Consider the following 7134-nt stretch of genomic DNA (forward strand, 5'->3'; position numbering starts at 1 on the left):
TTGCGAACTAAAGATGAAGCTTTAGACTACTTTAAAATTTATAAGGCCGAAGTTGAAAATCAACTAGAGAGAAAGATTAAGCGTCTTAGGTCGGATCGTGGTGGTGAATATTTTCCTAAAATCTTTGATGAATTCTGTGAGGAACATGGTATTATTCATGAGAGGACGCCTCCCTGTTCGCCCCAATCAAACGGGGTAGCCGAGAGGAAAAACCGCACGCCGATCGACTTGGTGAATTCCATGTTAGCCACTGCTGGTTTATCAAAGGCATGGTGGGGGAGGCTTTGTTGACTTCATGTCATGTCCTGAATAGAGTTCCTAACAAGAATAAAGATAAAACCCTTACGAGGAGTGGGCTAGGAGAAAACCATCACTTTCGTATTTGCGCACATGGGGATGTTTGGCGAAAGTCAATATTCCAATTACTAAGAAGCGCAAACTCGGACCAAAGACATTGGATTGTATCTTTCTAGGTTATGCTCCGCAGAGTGTAGGCTATAGATTTTTAGTAGTTCAATCTGAGGTACCTGATATGCATGTTGATGCTATTATGGAATCTCGTGGTGCAACATTTTTTGAGAATATGTTTCCTATGAAAGATATGCATAGCATTGCTAGAATTTCTACTGAGATAATTCCTGAGTCTAGTACATCTAATGAGTATTTTGAACAATCACATGAGAATGTTATTGAGAAGGATGACAATGAAGCTCCTAAACGGAGCAAGAAACGGAGGGTTGAAGAATCCTTTGGTGATGATTTCATTGTGTACCTTGTGGATGATACTCCCACGTCCATTGCAGATGCATATGCATCTCCAGATGCAGATGACTGGAAAGAAACTGTCCATAATGAGATGGAATCAATTCTTTCTAATGGAACTTGGGAGCTGATGTCTACGGGTGCTTCTATTCTTGTAGACAGTGTTGGGCCTCCAAGAGCAGAGGTTTGTAGAACAGCAGCAAGTTTCCCTTAAGTGGATTACCCAAGGTTTATCGAACTCAGGGAGGAAGAGGTCAAAGATATCCCTCTCGGGCAACCCTGCAACCACAAAGCAAGAAGTCTCTTGTGTCCCCAACACACCTAATAGGTGCACTAGTTCGGCGAAGAGATAGTGAAATACAAGTGGTATGAATGAATATGAGCAGTAGTACGGCGCCGTGAAAATAGCTTATCGGCATGCAGCTTGATGGTAGTAATATTGCAGGAAGTAAACAAGCAGTAGTAACTCAGCAGTAGTAACGCAGTAAAACAGTAACAAGCAGCGATAGCAGTATTTAGGAACAAGGCCTAGGGATTAGACTTTCACTAGTGGACACTCTCAACATTGATCACATAATAAATAAGTTCTCTTCCTTTTGTGCTACATATACTCTTGTTGGATGATGAACACCACTAATTGTGTAGGGCTACAAGAACCCTCAATGCCGGAGTTAACAAGCTCCACAACATTCGATATTCATGTTTAAGTAACCTTAGAGTATAATAGATCTTTGCAAAATACACCAAGTACTAACATAGCATGCACACTGTCACCATCACACTACGAAGGAGGCATAGATCACATCAATACTATCATAATGACAATTAACTCCACAATCTACAAGAGATCATGATCATAATCTACGACAAGAACTACACGATGCACACACTCGTCACCATTACACCATGCGGGAGGAATAGACTACTTTAATAACATCACATGAGTAGCACATAGATAAATAGTGATACAAAACACATTGCAATCATAAAGGGATATAAATAAGCACTTCACTATGCCATTCATAAAAGTGAATAAGTATTCTCGTGAAATATAGCCTAAGAGACCCACACGGTGCACACACTCGTCACCTTTACACACGTGGGACAAGGAGTCTCCGGAGATCACATAAGTAAAACCCACTTGACTAGCATAATGACATCTAGATTACAAGCATCATCATATGAATCTCAATCATGTAAGGCAGCTCATGAGATTATTGTATTGAAGTACATAGGAGAGAGATGAACCACATAGCTACCGGTACAGCCCCGAGCCTCGATGGAGAACTACTCCCTCTTCATGGGAGCAGCAGCGGTGATTAAGATGGCGGTGGAGATGGCAGCGGTGTCGATGGAGAAGCCTTCCGGGGGCACTTCCCCGCTCCGGCAGGGGTGCCGGAACAGAGACTCCTGTCCCCCAGATCTTGGCTTCGCGATGGCGGCGGCTCTGGAAGGTTTCGCGTACCGTGGCTTCCTCTGTAAGGGTTTTCGACGCAGGGGCTTTATATAGGCGAAAGGGCAGCGTCAGAAGGTCGAAGGGGCGACGACACCATAGGGCCGCACGGCCAGGGGGTGGGCCGCGCCGGCCTATCATCTGGGGCCTGTGTGGCCCCCCTGCGCGGCTCTCGGGTGTTCTTGATGCTTCCGGGAAAAATAGGAACCTGGGCGTTGATTTCTTCCGATTCCGAGAATATTTCGTTACTAGGATTTCTGAAACCAAAAACAGCGAAAAACGAGAACTGGCACTTCGGCATCTTGTTAATAGGTTAGTTCCGGAAAATGCACGAATATGACATAAAGTGTGCATAAAACATGTAGATATCATCAATAATGTAGCATGGAACATAAGAAATTATCGATACGTCGGAGACGTATCAGGAGCTATCAGAACGACCCCATGGATGCAAGCATGTGAGCAGCAAATGGGTGTTCAAGAAGAAGCTAAGACCTGATGGTACTATTGAGAAGTACAAGGCGCGGCTTGTAGCGAAAGGCTACACATAGAGAGAAGATGAAGATTACTTCGACACCTATTCACCTGTTGACATATGCATCCCCAATGGGCCTGCCGAAGATGGTACCCGGGGTTTACTAAAGGCCCACAAGTCGAAGAATATGAAGTTCGGAAGCCCAGTTAATGTCCAGGAAGGTTAGAGTTGTATTAGGAAATATAGAGACTTGTAATTTTATGGGACGGGTTAGAAACCCTCCCGGACTCTGTAATCTGTGTATTATGAATCCCTCGGCTCCACCTCCTATATAAGGGGGAGTCGAGGGACAAAGAGAGGATCGAATCTATTATCAACATAACCCTAGTTTTATAATCGTCGAGTACTTTTCGGCTGAAACCTTCGGGATCTACTTGCCCTCTACTTCCAACAAAACCCTAGTCTACAATACGTAGGCATTGATAAGTTAATACCTTGTCAATTGGCACCGTCTGTGGGAATTAGAGGCGACAAGGAGCTGATCTCGATGGCACGTTCAAGTTCGTCGACTTCGTCGGTAGCAAGCAACGCGATGGATCGAGGTAAACAGGTCGAAACTGATCTAGTCGATTTTGTTCCTCACCCGCCCTCCCGTTTGGATGCATATGCGTATCTGGAGGAGCCCATGGAGATGGCGTTCGGAGAATTCCGATTCTGCGTCGACAAAGAAGGATCGTATCGTCTCGAAGTTCCGATCTCGTCGGGATTATCAGCGACCGATTCCGATTTTTCATCAGGCGAAGAGGAGATTTCGTCGCCACGCTTCATCAACACCATAGCAAGCGAAAAGCTCGCCAAGATCTTCAGCGACATGTCTTTCGAGTTGTTTGCGGACTCCGATATAAGCAGCGACTCAGAAAGCGTCGACAGCTTCAATTTCATTGACAGATCTGTTGCTATTGGAAAGGTCTTCACCAATCTATGCGATGGCGTCTCCAATCCTGACAAAAATCAAAATTCAAAATATCATCAGATCTACGCAATTGAGGAAACAAACCGAGCAGATCCAGAGACGTCAGAGGCTTTCGACAATGTGGGAAACCCATATGTTGATCCCGCTGATCTCAGGCGAGGTTTAGGCACCAAATATGTCAGGCCTACACCGCGTCTAAGGGTCCAACTCCCATAAGAAGCGTGGGACAGAGCCGCAAGATCCATGGATGGCACAGAACCAATGACCACAACTGCTACGGCAGAGGAATTGCAAGCTTATCAATATAGACTCGCTCGTGTAAGCAGAGAATTAGAAAAACAGACAGCTGAACTAAATAGAAGAAAGGAGGCAGCTTCTGCGTCAAGCAGGCGACGAGCAGATCTAAGCCGACAGTCAGGAACTTCGGGAGATAGTCACAGAGAAGCTCGGAGGAGAGCAAGATCTCGGCTGCAAAATATACCTGAAGCAGAGAGGGAAAATTTAGTTCAAAACCTCGACATGTCTTTTATGTCAATCGACACAAGGGGAAATATTATCCCTAAAACACCGGAAGCTGGGTACATGGGAACGCAAGCTTTCATCCTCGCGTCTAGACCACCTCCTGGGGATCCGAGAGAAGCGTTGTTTAACATGGCAATGGTAGGAGTTGGAGCCATGGGAACAGCATTCGCAGCTACACCTCCCGAAGGAACTGCAAGGCAAAATAGTCCGCGACCTACCGCAGCAGTGCAGGATCCACCGAGAGCAAGTGGAGCAAGAGACTCAGCGGCTCAGGCAAGGGTAGATAGAGCGCGACAGGACATCGTCAGAAGGTCGAAGGGGCGACGACACCATAGGGCCGCACGGCCAGGGGGTGGGCCGCGCCGGCCTATCATCTGGGGCCTATGTGGCCCCCCTCTGGCGGCTCTCGGGTGTTCTGGATGCTTCCGGGAAAAATAGGAACCTGGGCGTTGATTTCTTCCGATTCCGAGAATATTTCGTTACTAGGATTTCTGAAACCAAAAACAGCAGAAAACGAGAGCGGCACTTCGGCATCTTGTTAATAGGTTAGTTCCAGAAAATGCACGAATATGACATAAAGTGTGCATAAAACATGTAGATATCATCAATAATGTAGCATGGAACATAAGAAATTATCGATACGTCGAAGACGTATCAGCATCCCCAAGCTTAGTTACTGCTCGTCCCGAGCGAGGTAAAACGATAACAAAGATAATTTCTTAAGTGACATGCCATCATAACCTTGATCATACTATTGTAAGCATATGTAATGAATGCGAGTGATCAAAACAATGGTAATGACATGAGTAAACAAATGAATCATAAAGCAAAGACTTTTCATGAATAGTACTTCAAGACAAGCATCAATAAGTCTTGCATAAGAGTTAACTCATAAAGCAATAATTCAATGTAAAGGTATTGAAGCAACACAAAGGAAGATTAAGTTTCTGCGGTTGCTTTCAACTTATAACATGTATATCTCATGGATAGTTGTCAATACAAAGTAATATAATAAGTGCAATATGCAAGTATGTAGGAATCAATGCACAGTTCACACAAGTGTTTGCTTCTTGAGATGGAGAGAAATAGGTGAACTGACTCAACAATAAAAGTAAAAGAATGGCCCTTCGCAGAGGGAAGCATTGATTGCTATATTTGTGCTAGAGCTTTGGTTTTGAAAACATGAAGAGAGCATAAAAGTAAAATTTTGAGAGGTGTTTGTTGTTGTCAACGAATGGTAATGGACACTCTAACCCCCCTTGCCAGACAAACCTTCAAAGAGCGGCTCCCATTTTATTTTATTTTTGGGTGGCACTCCTTCCAACCTTTCTTTCACAAACCATGGCTAACTGAATCCTCGGGTGCCTGCCAACAATCTCATACCATGAAGGAGTGCCTTTTTATTTTAGTTTTATTATGATGACACTCCTCCCCACCTTTGCTTTCTCAAGCCATGGCTAACCGAATCCTTCGGGTGCCGTCCAACAATCACATACCATGGAGGAGTGTCTATTTTTGTTAATTAATTTGGGACTCGGGAATCCCATTGCCAGCTCTTTTTGCAAAATTATTGGATAAGCGGATGAAGCCACTAGTCCATTGGTGAAAGTTGCCCAACAAGATTGAAAGATAAACACCACATACTTCCTCATGAGCTATAAAACATTGACACAAATAAGAGGTAATAATTTTTGAATTGTTTAAAGGTAGCACTCAAGCAATTTACTTTGGAATGGCGGAGAAATACCATGTAGTAGGTAGGTATGGTGGACACAAATGGCATAGTGGTTGGCTCAAGGATTTGGGTGCATGAGAAGTATTCCCTCTCGATACAAGGTTTAGGCTAGCAAGGTTATTTGAAACAAACACAAGGATGAACCGGTGCAGCAAAACTCACATAAAAGACATATTGTAAACATTATAAGACTCTACACCGTCTTCCTTGTTGTTCAAAACTCAATACTAGAAATTATCTAGACTTTAGAGAGACCAATTATGCAAACCAAATTTTAGCATGCTCTATGTATTTCTTCACTAATAGGTGCAAAGTATATGATGCAAGAGCTTAAACATGAGCACAACAATTGCCAAGTATCACATTACCCAAGACATTATAGCAATTACTACATGTAGCATTTTCCAATTCCAACCATATAACAATTTAACGAAGAGGAAACTTCGCCATGAATATTATGAGCTAAGAACACATGTGTTCATACGAACCAGCGGAGCGTGTCTCTCTCCCACACAAGGATGAACTTATTCAAAGAACTAAGATAACAAAACAAAAATAAAAGCACACACAGACGCTCCAAGTAAAGTACATAAGATGTGACTGAATAAAAAATATAGTTTCAGGGGAGGAACCTGATACTTTGTCAATGAAGAAGGGGATGCCTTGGGCATCCCCAAGCTTAGATGCTTGAGTCTTCTTAAAATATGCAAGGGTGAACCACGGGGGCATCCCCAAGCTTAGAGCTTTCACTCCTCTTGATCATAGTATATCATTCTCCTCTCTTGACCCTTGAAAACTTCCTTCACACCAAACTTCAAGCAAACTCATTAGAGGGTTAGTGCATAATCAAAAATTCACATGTTCAGAGGTGACACAATCATTCTTAACACTTCTGGACATTGCACATAACTTCTGAAAGTTAATGGAACAAAGAAACTCATTCAACTTAACAAAAGCGGCAATGCGAAATAAAAGGCAGAATCTGTCAAAAACAGAACAGTCCGTAAAGACGAATTTTAAAATGGCATCAGACTTGCTCAAATGGAAAAACTCAAAACTAATGAAAGTTGCGTACATATCTGAGGATCACGCTCGTAAATTGGCAGATTTTTTCGAATTTTCTACAGAGACTTGTGCCCAGATTCGTGACAGACAGCAATACTGTTTCTGCGCAGCGATCCCAAATATAACATCAACTTTAACATAGAAACTTT

Source organism: Lolium rigidum, chromosome 7 (assembly GCF_022539505.1).
Source record: "Lolium rigidum isolate FL_2022 chromosome 7, APGP_CSIRO_Lrig_0.1, whole genome shotgun sequence".
Taxonomy (NCBI): Eukaryota; Viridiplantae; Streptophyta; class Magnoliopsida; order Poales; family Poaceae; genus Lolium; species Lolium rigidum.